Here is a 16,612-nt window from a genome sequence, read left to right on the forward strand (position 1 = left end):
TGTCCCAGCAGCTAAGGCCAGACCTTTCCAGCCTTTAAACACAACCTACATCTTTCAGCACTCTGGAAGAGAACTGACACCGGCACTGGATGCGCTTACACAAAACAACTGGAGTTGTACTGTAGCAGACTGTAACTGTCTGACAAAGAACTCAAAGGGGAAGAATAAAACCACAGATATAGATGGCAGCTCCAACCTGTCCTTATTTTCTTTCTTGCTGCACATCAGCCTCAGAAAAAAGTTATCATATGCCAAACATTACTGAATAACACAGCTCAGCAAGCTTGCAGGAACCAGACAGACTCAAAATAATGTTTTTCATACAAACCGCAATGAGGTCATATTGGTCTTTCATCTGGGATAATAAAATTATGCCTTGGCTACATCGGGCAGTTTCATGCTGAAGACATCATTGCTGATCTACATTTTTAAAGCAGAAGCATTCACGTTTCATCATGCAGTTTGCGTTTAAAGTAACTGTTTGTATGCCTTGCAAAACAATCAGATAAGATGCAAAATGCCTTTCCTAGTATCTCATCATATTAAAGATAGAGAGATCTTGCACACAGCTACATGAACAATCAACTGCTAATAATGCTGTTCAGCAGAACGGAAGAAAACGCAGAGACCTTTCACATACAAGTTCATGGAAAAGAAAAAAGTGAAGAGATTCTGGGTTGTCTTCTGCATTTTTTTCCCTTAAATAAAATGTGTCTTTTAGATCGAAAGAACAGGTTGGTTTGCACCAAAGAGTTCTTCACCTTTAAAGTTAAATCACATTTTAAAAGATGCCGAGATACATTCTGCAAATGCGCATTCAAGCAGCTGTTACACAAATAAATTTGGCTTCTTCACATAAGTATCAACTACATGAACTGGGGGTTGCCTCTCTAAGAGACTTTCAAAGCAAGCTTTGTTGGGTTGCTAAGATCCAGACAAGGAATGCCAGCCTGGACAAGGTTTAAAATGGATTTAAAGCATTTTATCATCAGACACAAGTCCTCAAAGTGACTAAAGAGAGCAGGAAGCACTGCTATTTGAAACTCTTGAATTTTTATTTCCCAGCAGGAGATGAACACTCATATTGTTCCTCAGTGTTTGGGTGGACAATGTTTTTATTTCATTTGAACGGAAAGAAATATTAATAAAAACAATGTTGCACAATGGAACAGAGTATTGTTTGGGTAAATAACACTTAGCAGAAAGCCAGTTCATTATTATCACTTGAGGTTGGAAGCCCCTACTGAGACCAGTGACCCGCTGTGCTGGGATTTGTGTAAACACATGATGAGACGCAGCCTTTGGGCCAAAGAGCTTGCAATCCAAACACACAGAGCAAACACTGGAGGTATCACAACTCTCATACTGAGTGCAGACCTGTCTAATTCTCTAAGCAAGAGGACTCTCTGCAGTTAATGGAAACATCAGTTTTGCAGCCCTTTTCAATTTTTCTCCCAATTTTCCAAGCCCTGTGCTCAGCTGAGTCCCGCAGGGCAGTCAGACGTGCTCTGCCCTGACCCAGAGCGTGCTGTCCGGGAGGAAAAACACACACAGCTCAGCAGCAAGGATCCCCATTGCTCAGGCCAGATGGATCAGCATCTGCTTACCCCTCTCCAAAATAGCCTCTTCTGTGCCAAGGAGATGAGAGACACTGGAGTGACACTCACACTGTAGGTGGGAGGAGAACCAGACCTCCATCTCTTGCAAAGGCCACAATGATGATGGCTTTAATTGCCTGCAGGCTGGTAAGCTGGTCTCCTCCCCACTATCAAACAATGAAGCAGATGAAGAGACCTGCACATCTGGAAGCAATTTGGAAGGAAGGTCTTCTGCAGCACGTTCATCTACCTCCCTTCTTCTGCTTTTGCAGTACACAACACTTCCCCTGTCCCTTGCAGCTTGGCACCATGACTGTGCGTAGCGTGGGCACCAAGTATGAGACAAGAAATGTCTTGAAGGAGAGGACAAAGACCAGTATCACCAGTACCTGACAGTGGTTATCAGCACTCGTTGAGCTCAAGCCTAAATGCAGGGCAACTGAGACTTGCAGGTGTGTGCTGCTGTCACGAGCTGGCACTGCAGCTGCTGATGGCTCCTGGTGAGAAACCGCTTCGAGCTTATCACTCACCAACCATTTTTCTTTCACTGCAATTCCTTGGTATGGGTGATCTGCCTAAATGTAAACATCTCTCTGCAGCTTCTCTGTTTTTTAACTCATGGATTATTTTTCCAAAACCAATTAAAGAAGACATGGCATTATTATGTGTCTGGATTATTATGCTGCCTACAGAACTGGAGGCACACTATGCAGCTTATATTTTTTTGTTGTTGTTGTCATCTAGACTATTATTACATTATTTTCAACACATCATTTACTCTAATAAATGGTTTTCAGGATTAAACCTGGTGGTTACAACAAAGATAATATGAAACACTAAAACTCATTAACTTCTATTAAGAAAAATAATAAACTTTTTACCCTGTAAATACATACGTTAAAAAAAAAGCCATATAATTCAGACTACTGCAGTAAAACTCATCAAGGAACAAACATTTCTGACAAGTCCTTAGCTATCTCCCTGAACTTTTCAGCAATTAGATGTAGTAATGTTAACTGCTATGAAGCGGATTTGGCAAATAGACAGTGCCCTTCAACAATAGGTTTATTCATTCCAACCCTTCCTTTTTAGGGTAACGATGAATTGGCCATTTGTTCCATTGCTCTACCTAGAAATCAAAATGTAAACTTTGAGACAGCAGCACTGCTGGGCAGCGGGAAATTATAGATGGGAACTGACCAGTGAGTCAACAGTGCATCAATGCTGGCAACCTATTTCCACAAGAAGCAGCACTCTACAAAGGTTGCTTTACTGCACAGGCCTATTTTTAGGGCAAATTCAACCAATGAAATCTGGAAAGCAGAAGGTCTTTGCTGGAAAAGCAACTACAGATTTGACAGAGTGGTTGATCTTCCTGTTGATGCACTTGGATTAATTTTGCTTTGTGTCTGAGAAGAAAATACGTCTGTGCATCAGATCCTGCTGAGTAAAAGAGAGACTACGTTGCCTATCCTTAATGTCTTGTCTATTTGAAATGCAGATTCCTCGGAACAAAGACTCTGATTGCACAGGGTGCTGGAAAGTGGGCACCCAACTCTGAGTAAGGCCTTTGTGCACTTCAACCACACTTCACCATCCATCAGAAGAGAGGGTAACACTCACTCTTGGGGAGATAATGTTGTTCTCTCACTCGCTACACTTTATTCGGAGAAGAGACAGAGGAACAAATCAGCTTCAGCTTTTCAGAAGCTGACCCAGGTTCTCCTCCAGAGCCTATTTGTACAGAAAAACTCCAAACCTGAGGGGCATTACCAGGAGTTACTGGACTCACTGAATTCTGTGTAACTGTTCAAAATAGGCTGCTTCATTATTCCAGCAGATAATAATAGAGCAGCACCTAGCAGATTAATATTTAGTGTCAGAATTTAATACCATAACTGTTCAATAACGAAGTTTTATTTCTCTTCTATTCTTCCACCATTATCAGGAAGTAATATTCTCTTCTAATACGAAAGGGAGCTGCCATTTTTTTATAATGAATTGTTCATATCTATATCTTCAAACTTATATATGACTGCCATTAGATTGCTTTTTAAAGAAAAGGATTGCTCAGAATGATTTGTTCACTGCCTCTCCATTGGTTACTAGTAAATTATTTATCATCAGGCTGGTAGGATTCAAATCTAAACTTTCAAAGATCAGGCTGACAGAGGAACTGAAAACCTGTATCAAGCCCTTTTAAAATATTAATCAGCACCCTGGTCAATGAAATGAAATAAGGTGTGGAAATTGTTACTTCAGCTAACATTAGCACGCATAGTAAGACATCACTTATGATGGCTCTCTCATGTCAAAACACACGGAAAGGGAAAACCTCTCTAATGTGTTATTCAGTACGTGGCAGCTGATCTGCCTGTTTCAATCCTGAACACTGTAATGCAAATAGGAGTTCTGATTTATTTTGCGAGGGAGGGTAATTTACAAGATATTGTATGTAAAAAGCCACAGTATCATTTCACTGTGTTCAAAAGTAACTGTTTTAATCAAAGACTGTTTATAACAAGGTTGATAGAGTCACTGAAACAGATTTTTTTTTCATATACATATAACCCTTTTATACTTTCAGCTTTAAAGACCATAAAAAAGGATAGTAAAGATGAAAGAAATAAAAAGAATGACAGAGCTAACTCCTATGAGCCACAATCTATGTCAAAGCAGAACTAAAGTGATTGACAGCTTGCATTAGTAATGAATAGAGTGGGGAAAAGCTGCCAAGAATCCGTAACAAGGTCAAAGCCTTCCAATAAAGAATTACATTAGCCACAAATCCTAGGTGGAACTGTGTATATATATCTGCAATGTGACTTCACCCATGGTACTGTTTCTACTGTCCTATTCTGACACTTTCCCTGGTTTTATTCCTGGACTACAGTGAGTTCTGACTCTTTATCACACCTGTGACAAAGAACAGGTGTAACGTACCAAACTGCCTGTGAAATTATAAGAAAACAAGCAGAAGAGGAGGAATTTTAATGGCACATCACTAACAGTGCACATAGAAAACTTTCTGAACTATTGGTATGGTAATCGCTCTCCTTCCAATTTCACAGCACTCTTACACACACTTGACATGGAAGAGAAGGGGACTTTGCATATAAAAGCAATATTGTATCCATGATTTGTGCAGGCATCACCCTGCTCACATCAGAGTTTGGAAACAATTTTGTGAGAAGGATATTATTTGAGGGATGCAGTGTATGTAGACTTTTTGATGTACAATATTTTAGTGAATGGATTCAAGTGTCAAAGAGCATTATTTGTACTATGCCCTGATGTGCTACTGTCTGTTTGGTATCTGGAAGAAAAAGAATACCATTTCTTACCGTGAGACTCCAAAGGGCCTCATATGATGTAAATAGAACCATTTCATCGTATCAATATTGCCTCACTGAATCAAGACAGATGTGAGTATTGATACATCAAAACTTATTTATTTTCCACAAAGGAAATGTGGAATACTGCATCTTTCAGTACACTTTATGAATCTGCTGTGAAAGTTTAGAAGTACATACTCACCCCTCTACTGATTTATAATTTTAAGTCAACATAAAATGTTTTTAATAAGTCACTTCTTTGCACTTCGATTTTACTTATTGCAGCAGAAAGCCCAAGCGTGGTCATGACAAAAAATGTCCAAAGTGAACCTCTAAAAGCAAAGTGTTGGCTTTTTTTTTCCTCATTCGTGTACGGCAGAAACTTGGACACATAATGTTGTAAATGAACTACCCTGCTCGTTTTAACTCAGCTGTACTTCAGTTTTAACTGAAAACAGAATCCAGCTTGCAGAGCCTGGTGGGAAGAGAACTGGGAGCTATGGGACTGAAACACTCTGGTGCAGATGGATCCACACGACACCTCCAAATCCTCAACATTTGCAGTCTCATCTGCTATCTGAGAAGAGCTAATTTTACTACCTTGAGAAATCAAGTAGTCAGAAAATAGGAGAAATTAGTATTTTTTTTTTCTTTCCCCATGTAAGACACCACCTCTGAGCTTGAAAAGGGGCCAAAAGGTGCATCCTGATTTACCAGAGCTTTACAGCACACACACAGTCATTCACACCCGTGTTCTGTGTACAAGTGTCACAACGTCAGCTCAGGAAGCCACCCGAGGATTTACTCTCCAGGGGAATCTCTTGGGAGCAGATCAGCAGTATAACCACTTCCAGACCAGAGCAAAGAGATGAACTGGGAACGTGAGTCTCTGCAAGCCAGAGAGGGGAAAACAGCCTGTTGCATTCTGTTAAAGCCACTGCTATTTTAAAAAGGCCCATGATTGCCCCAACTGTGGATATCGTCAGGAGTGTGAGGAGCAAAACAAGCAATAAAGGGCAGAGATAAAAACTGAGTACAATCAGGATTGCATAATATTTTACTAAATGAGCTTCAGCTGCTTACAAACTGGCACCAATCTCCATGCATTACACACTGTGCAAAGCACGAAATGGCAGGATTGGTGCTAGAGGCATGGAGTGGCTTCTAGGCATGTCCTCAAGTGATTCGGACGCAAATAATTCACCTCTCTGGAGATGACTACTGCACCTTTGTAAAGAAAGACATCCCTGTGGTCATAGCACTGGTCTGACCCCTTAGAAAACTGGTTCGATTCCTGTGTCTCTCTGGGTTTTCATGGGCAAAACAATTAAATTCCTGTACCTTTTTCCCTGTTTTTAATGCAGATAGTATTGAGACTCTAAGCATATTTATGCTCATCAGATTTAAGCTGCAGGATAACAGGGGCCACAGAAGTACACAGACACTAAGGAAACCAAAAGCAGACACTTAGTTTCACTGTTACTGCCGTAACAGTAAAAAAGAATCATCATTATTAATAATGAGCAATTACTCTGAAATAGTTTTTAAAGAAGTATTCCTAAAGGCACATGATGAATTTATGGCACACCACTAGAGCCTTTCATGGATATAAAGATGTACTTCAGCACATGACTTGTTTTTTGAACAAGGAGGAACCTGTCTAGTAAAATATTAATAAAGCTCAATGGTGAAACATAGGTGTCTTTCTTACAATTTATTTTAAAATGGAGTGAAAATCTCAATTTGGAGTGAAAATCAAAACCTTTTCTGTATTTCTGTCTAACGTGAGCTCCTTTTAATGCTGTTGATTTTTGCCAGTTACGTAATACACTGCTTCATAGATTTTAAAAAAAAAAAAAGGCATTAAATCTAGTTAGGATTAAATATCATCTTGAAGGATTTTTTATTAAGAACAGAGACAAATCTTGAAGCAGCATCCACCCTTAATTATGACATATGTAGATATTAAGGAAAAAAAGGTGCTTCTTTGAGTGATAAATGGACCTGAAGATCCTTCACAACATTCACTATAAATCACAAAAGGCCATTAATAAACAGTCAGACAAAATGACAGTTACTACAAGTATCTGCTCTCATACTTTGCCTAATACTATCAGTATCATGTTTAAACCTGACATCTTAAATCTTCGACATGAAAACCCTTTAAGTCAAAAGGCTCAGCTATTTTAAACAGAATTTTCTATGCTTATTATTTTGAATGACAGCAAAAGGAAACAGAGAATCCTTAATTCTTTAACCTTATCTGGCTGAGAATCTTGCCTTTCAGCCTTTTTGATCAACACCAAAATAAAGGGAAGACTGTATTAGCTTCCACACCTGTTTACCTGGGTCTTGTGAGCAGAGTTGCCATGTCTTCCAGAGGGAGCTGGTGGTGCTCAGCACCTTCAAGATGGGCTCTTGGAAGTTTGGAGCCAGCTCTAACTTAAACTGGAAAGACTAACTGGGTTCCCCAGAAGTAACAGTTGTAAGCCTGGATGCCCTCCTGAGGTGTCACCTCAGTACTTCATCCCCTCTGCCACGCTACCTGCTCTCTTAACCCAGGCCGAGAGGAACTGGGACGCCTGGCAGAGGCGGTTGAAATCTGACCTGGAAAGGTCTGTGGATGAACGTTGTATTCGCCAAGAGGGGTTCAGGAAAAGACAAGTGGAGTGACCACAGTCCTGAATATAAAGTGGATTTTTTCAATGACATGCTGCAAAAAGTAACATTTTGTCTATTTTTTTCAGTATGGACAAAATAATTTAGAACTTTAGGACTAGTTAAATTATATCTTCTTAAAAACCTGCCAGCTAAGTAGCTTTCATTCTGGGCACTTATGTCCCTGAGTTATAAGAAATGGATTTTTCAACATTACCACCATTCAATTTTCCTCAGACTGATGAAAGGTTATTATATCGGCAATGATTTGTTGAAGGTCTGCCGACAAGCAAAGGTCAGGAAGACCCAACCCCTCATGGATACGGAGGTGAAGAGGCAAAGTTTGATCTCCCTTCAACTTTTTATTGTTCTCAACTTGGTAATCATTCCTTTATTTAGTAAGGTGCAAATGTGTTCTTCACACATCTGCCCAGGCAGCATCAATCTCCCAATGCTCTAGTGTGGTATGGTGGTTGCCTGTTATAAGAAACTTGAACCTCTCTTGCTTGCTAATGACAAAAATCAGTAGAAAGGTTTCACTCTACTAGCAGAGAAGTATTGACACTTATTTACTGCATTAGAATGAAAAAATAACCCACTCTCTTTAATTTTGCCTGCAGTATCTGGGCTATCATGCACTTAAATAAAGCTAAATTAACCAAGGACAGAGCTCAAAAGCCAGCCCCCGCAGTAGCGGGAGCACAAGCGGTCAAAGAGGCTGAGCAGGACTGATGGCTCCTGCAGCAAAGCTCCAAGGTGAACACCGGCAGTGCTTGCATCCCCTGCAAATGCACAGGGAGAGACACAGACTCTGTAGCCCGGACCTCAAAGGCTCACCCTGAATTTCAGATCAGTACTAAGCTGGGTCCTGCTCAGTAATAACATCATTCAGCTGATCTGTCTCGCTTCTTTTTTTGCAGAGCAAAATCTACAAGACCAGTCTGTAAGTTCAGATGATGCCTTCAAAACCCCAGAACAATTTAGCATCTGTTCAATGCTTTGTTTCTTCCACTGCTTTATAAATGAAACAACATCCCCAAATGTACTTATAAGTGAGTTGTGCAGAGGCTGCTGAGAGAAAACAGTGTGGCAGCATGTTCCTCCCACCATGCTCAAGTCAGGCTGGATTCCTGCACCAACAGACTGTCAATGGGAGTTTGACATGGGCAGAGTTTTGAAGCTGAAAGCTATACTTGCTAGTTTTGAAGTGGAGAGGCTGTTATTTTTGAATCTGAATTCATAAAACATCACTTATCGTCTAGGTTACAGATGGACTCAGGATCCCACACTTGGCTCCAGAGTCTGGATAACTCACACTGCATATCTGGGGCTTGGGTTCAAGCCCATCTTGAATATAAATTTAGAATGAAAGAAATACATGCAAATACCAGGCATATCATAAGACACTGCCAGCTGTTTTCTTCCACTTACAAGACTGTTTCTGAGAAAGCAAAGTGTTTTTCTAAGTATGTGGTGGAATACGGGAGTGATGACAAGCTGGTATCCCTGAGTTCAATGTGAACCTGACCTCATTCTCAAGTTTAGGGTATCTCTTGCTCCTGACGCATGCCTTGCTAGGCCTCTCAGGCTACATTCTTTATTAAGTCTGTTGAGAAATGGAACAATGTGCTCACAACCTTTTTTTGGACCTCTCCTTGAAAAATATCTGTGTTCTATCTGTGCTCAAATGACAGCCTGCTGCTCGTTTTCCAAGAAAGTCTATGCCAAAAGTCCAGATAACATTTAACTCACAGGCTGGTATACACAGATCTGGCCTGGTGGGTCATGTTCCCAACTCACTGTATTATGCCTGGCAAGTCTCTCAGGTTGGAATTTTCAAACAAAAGCAAACAAAATCAGCTTTTGTTTTGTGATTTGATTATTTTTTAATGCTACAGCTTATTCATTTTGGTTTATTAATTTGTTGGTCCAATGGTTTTTATGTGCTGCAATTCAGAACAGGTCTCTCTCCAGTATCATGTTTTATATAGATATGGGAAATGAAATGTAAGTCTGATACAATTACGGTTGTATGCCATGCAAGACAATACTGTAAACATGACGACAGCCTGAAAAGCTGCTTAGCAAAATGATCTTAATATACAAGGCAGTGTGAAAATGTAAAAAGAATCTATAATGACAACAAAGATTAGCCATTTGCTCTCTAACCTTATTTACAGAAGCAATCAGAGGTATTCAGGTCGAGTTAATGACCCTGTCTCCAATTAATTCAATTGTCTACAAACAACATTGATGCAGCGGTTGTCTCAGAGTCTGCCACATAGTCTCTGAGGGAATACATAAGACTCCATTAGAAGTGACAATAATAATGCATTTATTACTGAAACACTATTGTATTATAAATAAATTCCTGATGTTAAATTATGCTCCACGCTTTAACAGAAATTCAATTACTGATATAATAAAAAAGACGGTGTATTTGCCAAGTGCTTGGACTATAATTTGGCTGCTTAGTTACCAGCAGTTGGCTGTTTTGCAATTTCTTGTTCATAGAGTATTTCTTTTGAATAAATGCCAGACTTTTTCATACAAATTCCATGAACAAGTTGCAAAATGAAATTTTGAGCTTTTGAATCCAATTATGAAAGACATAACTAAATCTATTATTGAAAAAAAATTCGCGAAAGCCCTTCTTGCTGTTGTTCGGCTCTGTGTAGTAATTGAGGTAAGCACAGGTGCTGTTCATTATGGGCCATTGTGCACCATCTGAATTCTGGGAACTGAGGAATTCAGACGGTTTCAACTCTGTTTGTGTGAATAACAAACAGGCATGATTCGGAGGTTGTTTGTACAAGCTTGCACATTGCTCTTCTGGGACTCCTAAGACACCTGCTTACCCTTTTGAAGCCAAAACAGTATCATTTATGTTCTGGCTATCCTTCCTACAATGATTTTTGCAGAAGCAACATATTTCCCTGCCCCTCTTCCCTCAGGCTGCTATCAGTGGCAGAAGTAGAAACAAAGGAAAACAAGGATAAAACAATTATCTAGTGGGGACAAGCAGCCTTAGAGAAGCTCTTTTTGCCTAGATGAGATGCAGGCAAGGAAAACCTTGTGAGAAAAGAAGGAACTGCTTCTCACACTTAGCATCATTCCCTCTCTCAACCAGTTTCCTGTGGCAGGCTGTTAAGCATAAAATATAATTTAATTTTTCCTCCTAGCTCCAATCTGTCTTCTCCCTTTGGGGCTTGGCCATGTATTTATCTTGCTAATGCCTCACTCATTGTCTTCAGATGTTTTACACGGAGGACATGAAGAGACGCATGCACCTTGCATCCTGCTATGTGAGTGCAAATGAAAAACTGCTGACAGTCGTCTTACTGGATCCCAAAGGTGCCTGCAGCCATATGGCACCGGGTACGTGGGTCCTGGCTCTTCAAGGGATCAAAGACTCTCACCTCTACATATTTCAAAATGTGCTGTCTCGACCATATATTTCTGCTGACACTGATTATTTACTTTGCACTTTTATTTCTTGATGTATTGCTAGTACTTATCAGCAGAGATGTTATCAAAACATCTGGGTATAGAGTGTGTGTGTGAAGAGCAGCAGCCAGGCAGCCCAAATGAAGCAAACATGGAGGGGAAGCTTTGTGATCTCAGTGCTAAATTGAAAAGTACTTATTTTTTTCAACACCTCCCCCCCTTCCGGATGTAGATTGTAGTGCAGCTAAAACTGTAACAGTTCAAGCACTTCTGGGCATATATCGAGCTGATGGGAGATGCTATTAGACAACACTTTGCAGAAATCAGCAGGCACAAGAACTCCTTGAGCAGGTAAAAAAGTCTCAGATATAATTCAACATCTGCAATAAGATTTTTCAAAACTTTCAGCAACCGAAGTTGATGACTTATTCTTTGAATTGGGAAGAGAAAATAATCCCATACAACAAATCAACAATTAAAGAAAGGCAACCACTTTCCTGAACTTCAGGAAAATAAGGCCTACAAGAAAGAAGGCTTGGGATGCCAGTGAGCTGCAGGGCTGAAGCTTTTCCTACATTAGAAACTGGCTGGTAACACCAGGGAGGACTATATTTACAGAGAATAAGCCTATAGACTTTTAAAGGGGGTTGAGTTGGTAATGAAGGACAAAGTGGCATCCTATTTACTGTGTCTGACTTCAGTGATGAATGGTAGCATCTTCCTTCCACCAGGGAACCAGAAGCAATCTGAGCAGAAATGGATGTGTCCTTCCAGATGTGAGACCAATTGGTCACGCACTGGAAAATGAGAAGGAAAAGGAAAGGAAAAAAGGAAAAGGAGAAAAGGAAAAAAGGAACGGAGGAGGAAAAATAAAATAGCAAAGGTGAAGAAAGCTGAGTGCACTCATCATTTGGGTGACAGAGCACTGGAACAGGCTGCCCAGGGGGGTTGTGGAGTCTCCTTCTCTGGAGACATTCAAGACCCACCTGGACATGTTCCTGTGCAACCTCACTTAGGCGTTCCTGCTCCAGCAAGGGGATTGGACTAGATGATCTTTTGAGGTCCCTTCCAATCCAGAACATACTGTGATACTGTGATCAGTCCAAAACCATTTCAGGAACTTAAGGTGAAAGCACTATTATCCTAGCAGATCATACACTGAATGAAGCTCAACAGCAAGACAACATATGCATGAATGAGAAACAGAAGGAGTTTTGTTGGGGAAGGTGGAGGCCAAAATCACACTCAGGCTTTCAGGCTCCAAGTCTAACATGAAGCTGAACTTCAAGAGCAACCACGAAGCTACAGAGTTTGTATACCGGTACTGTTTTTCACTGGGAGTGTGTCAGTCATTTGGGGTTTAGGGTTTCTTAGTGGTGACCATAAATCAGCCTTATTTATATTCTGAAACTTGTAAGCAAACAGTAAACTGAATTCCTGCAAAAGTCTAAGTATCAGCTCCAAGAGAAATACTTCAAGTCTCTGGTACTAGGTACAGTCCTGATTTTTGCTGTATTTTGTTCAACTCGTATATATATGCACTTAGCATAACCATCCCCACAGGCACTTGCACTTCTGTACAACAATTAGAGACACTCAGGAGAAAAAAACCTTGCTCAGCTTAGTAGCTCTGCTCATATGTTGGGGAGCTGCTCATCATCTGAAGGAGAACAGATGTTTAAGTGGGATAGGCAAGATAAATTGCCACAGCCATTTCTTTCTTTTCAGTACAGCTGGCCAACATATGAGGGGAAATGGACTTTATCCTTCAAAAGAAGGTAAGTGTGAGCACTTGCTTTGTGTAAAAAATACCTTCACACGCCTCCACACCATGCCTCAAACCTGTGACACGTTGCCACGGTGCTGAACGGGGTAAGACCCACGATGTCAGATGTGGGAGGCATTAAACACAATAAGAGATTATTTGCAAATGCGGCTTTAAGGAAGAGTCCAAGAGAGAAAAGAAGATTTTAACGAAGTAACTGATGAAAAGGGCAGCAAGACAAAGTCTGCAATAGGGCAGAAGAACGAGAAGGTCTTGAGAGGAAATCTGAGATACAAGAACACACAAGTAGCAACAGCCAGGGCAGGAGAGAGGCTCTGTTTCATAATTTGTCATTTTTATTAGGATACGAATGAGTAGACCAGAGGTTGTGGACTAGAGATTGCCTTACATTTCATATAGCCCTTGAGCACATGATTTTTTTGAAGTATTATAGCTAGGTAACACTACGGAAGGTATAAACATTTGGTCCAGAAAAAGCTTTGTAAAGGCTTACTCAGCTCTCAGATGCCTGCTAGAGAGACTTACAGAGCACTCAGTCACTCCTTACTCCTGATGATGACCCTCCCTCCTCTGCAGAAGTTCAATTCACTGAATGTCTTGTCAACATAACCAGAGAAAGCAAAGCCTTAACATCTCAGTATTTATGTCAGTGTAGCTCTGTATATATCTCAGTAAAGCACAGCTCAGACCACTACATAATGGTGAGAATCACAGAATCACAGTTATTCAAATGTGGGATCTGATAAGGCTTGAGATGCTCAGAGATAATGGGAGAAGGGTGACACTAGCAGCAGTAGAGGCAGATATTTAGGCAGATTAAAATTACTTAAGCAGCAATTTGGCTGGGACTCCAGGATTAACACCCTTACCTCAAATTCTTATGAGAAAGCAATGAAATCTTTAATGACTGCAAATGGTCAGGACCTTTACTTTATACCAAATCTGGAGCAGCAGTAGACCTAATGAGTTAACGTTAATTTATACCCATTCACAAGAGCGTAATAGGGCTCTAACACTGACCAGTCATGGGCTTAACGGGTTTTAACACTTCGATGCGCTATGGGATCAGAGAAAGTTACAGACATGATAACATCTAATAAATCCAATAAAAATGGAGATCAACCAGAGTAAGTTCCTGCATGTCAGATATTAAATATGACTAATGTTGTTTGACAGTGTTCCACAGAAGGTGCATTGGAGTCTCACTTCTTTCTTATCATTATCAGAGAAAGAGAAAGGTAAAGCACTGCAGGAATATAAATAATTTGAAAAGCCTCATAGACAATATTCTACTGTGCGCCTCATTTGCACTTAAAAAAACCTGCCCTACAGACCTTATGTACTTTTAAGATTCGTCTGAAAGATACATGAAGAAGTCTTCCAGTCAAAAATGTACATATTTAATGGAATTAGATCTCTAGGCAAGAAAATGTCAGAAGAAAAGGAGAAATATTAAAGTGAATGCAGGGTGCTCCTTTCTAGTGCTTTCCTGCTTTGATAAATATCTTCTGGGATGTCATTTACTAGAAAGTCATGATTTAACAAAAAGAAAAACTGCAGTATAAAATACAATATACTCTCTTTATTGCTGAAGTAAGTTGCTATTTTCATATTTTCCCTCTGTATTCTGCTTTTGTCAGCCAGAGGCCTTGATATTTGCTTTTATATCATCCCCATTGAAAACGTAGTGATTATTGTGAAATATTCAATTGCAGAGCTCTTCTGATTACATGGCGAGTGGAGATCATAGGAATCTGCGCTGCCACAGCCCTTTCTCTGCCTTCCGGTCTCACGTGAGAGCAATAAAAATATATAAAATAAAAAAAAAAAAAAAGAAAGACCTCGATACCCTGATTGTAGTGTTCAGTAATCACCCCAGGCCCAATGGGCTTGAAAGAAATCCTCTTTATTTAGTCACATCAGCTCCAGCTGCCTTTGCTGAACAGCAGCTGAGCATCCGCACTGCTCTTCACCCCTCCACTGCTGGCAAAGCTAAATCACCTAAAGGTGCTGCCCCAAGGACCAGCCCCAGCGGTCCATGGGTTGGTCCTGATCCTGCATCCAGGACGAGGTCCTGCGCCCACCCAAACTTCTGGGAAGTGTCTAGTGCTCCAATGGAGATGCAGAAGGTTGCACCACAGATCTTCCCCCCAGCAGGATTTGAGAAGTGTAATCCTAATTAGCTCTTCTATGGAAAACATAGCAGAGCTCTTCGAAATTCTCCCTCAGGATAACATGACAAAAACAAATTCTTATTAAAATTGGCATTACTACCTGCAGGAAAATTTCAAACTCCCCTCCAAAGCAACGCATTTCCATTGGGAAAATTCACATAAAATATTTTGAGTTAATTTCATCTACAATGAAATACTTTGTTTCATTAAATTGACTTAAAATGTTTTATGTAATCAGTTAAGCCCAGAGTGCAGTCCCTGCTGAGAGCTTTAAGTTGGCTGCATCCTGTCTATGAGGGATGTCTTACCCAGCGCAATGCAACGCCAATGGAAACTTTCGATCAATTTAATAAAAGTATGTTGTTTTCAAGGCTGTCAAAATATTTTATTTGGTTTGAGATATTTATGAAAAAGCACTTAATATAGCTGAATTCATATGTTTGTTTCTCTTCTGTAAAAAACTGTCAGTTTTTCAGACTACACTAGAATTTTCCCCATTCTTACACATGAACAACAGCTATCTCCTTTTTCTCATATTTTCACAAGAAGATCAAGAAGAATCTTCTACAAGTTTCCAGACTCTTCTCCACATCTAGGTTTTGCAGTGATGTAACTATTAGAGTGATTTTCTTCATCATGCTAGTGTGCCATATAGGAGGTACATACTACACATCTATGAGAACACCTAATCCATTTATTTAATAGATGAAGTCTTCAACAAAATGTCTTATTCCAAATTCCTGTGCGTTTCCCACAACAATTAACCAAATCCCAACTTTTAGCAGTTCTTGTTTCTATAAGGATTTTTAAGATGTCTAAATCTTGGCACACAGGCTAGAAAGTTCTGAATTATCTTACCAATACTGCAAAGATTTTAGAGAAAAAATGAAAGCATGGAAAATTAGGATTCCTATTTCAAGTCTTGTTTTTAGGCCACTGGATTAGACTTTACCAGAGCAGTTTCTCCTACTTTTTACTCTTAGAATGTTGTTGCAGTAAAATACAACCAGGAACATCCAGGATACCATTTATATCTTGTTAAATGCCTGCACATATTCACACCTAACCTTCCCACATACATTTTCCATACTGATAGTTTGTCACAGATTCACTTCCCACAGCATAGGGGGGATTCACCCTGTAAACGCTCACACTGTATCTCCTTGAGTTGTCTCCTCCTTTCTGGCTGTGCTGACTGTTTGGGTAACAGATGTTGATCCTTGAAGCGTCCCTGTCATCTGTATCGGCCGCACTGCACTGAAAAGTATCATTTGCATCTCAGAGTAGTTTCAGGCTGTTCACAAACCAGACAGACACTTCTGTATCAGTTATACTCGCTTCACATTTTAAAGGCTTTTTTAAAATGCTAGTTGAAGGGTTGCATTTTGCAAAATGAGAAGTGTGAAGGTCCCTCCATAGCTGCCTGGGACATGGGATACACGTAGGCATGTGTTCAATCACACTTGCTTGTTTCCACATAGAACTCGACTACAACTGTAAGCCATGGAGGAACTGATCCAGCTCACATTAACTTGACTGAGAGTTGGAGCTGATCCTAAACCATATCCCTAAAGTGCTGCTGCTCTGAAGTACAAAAAAGTAAAGAAAAAACAC

The 16,612-nt window shown here is 40.1% G+C and overlaps 1 protein-coding gene across 1 annotated transcript in view; it reads right to left on the reverse strand.

Annotated features, from left to right (window-relative positions):
* The window catches only part of AFF2 (ALF transcription elongation factor 2), a gene marked incomplete at its 3' end in the record, with an annotated part of 325,091 nt that overhangs the window by 35,125 nt on the left and 273,354 nt on the right, over positions 1–16,612 (reverse strand). The gene's annotated exons all lie outside the window — the stretch shown is intronic.

Source organism: Nesoenas mayeri (genome assembly GCF_963082525.1).
Source record: "Nesoenas mayeri genome assembly, chromosome: 13".
NCBI lineage: Eukaryota > Metazoa > Chordata > Aves > Columbiformes > Columbidae > Nesoenas > Nesoenas mayeri.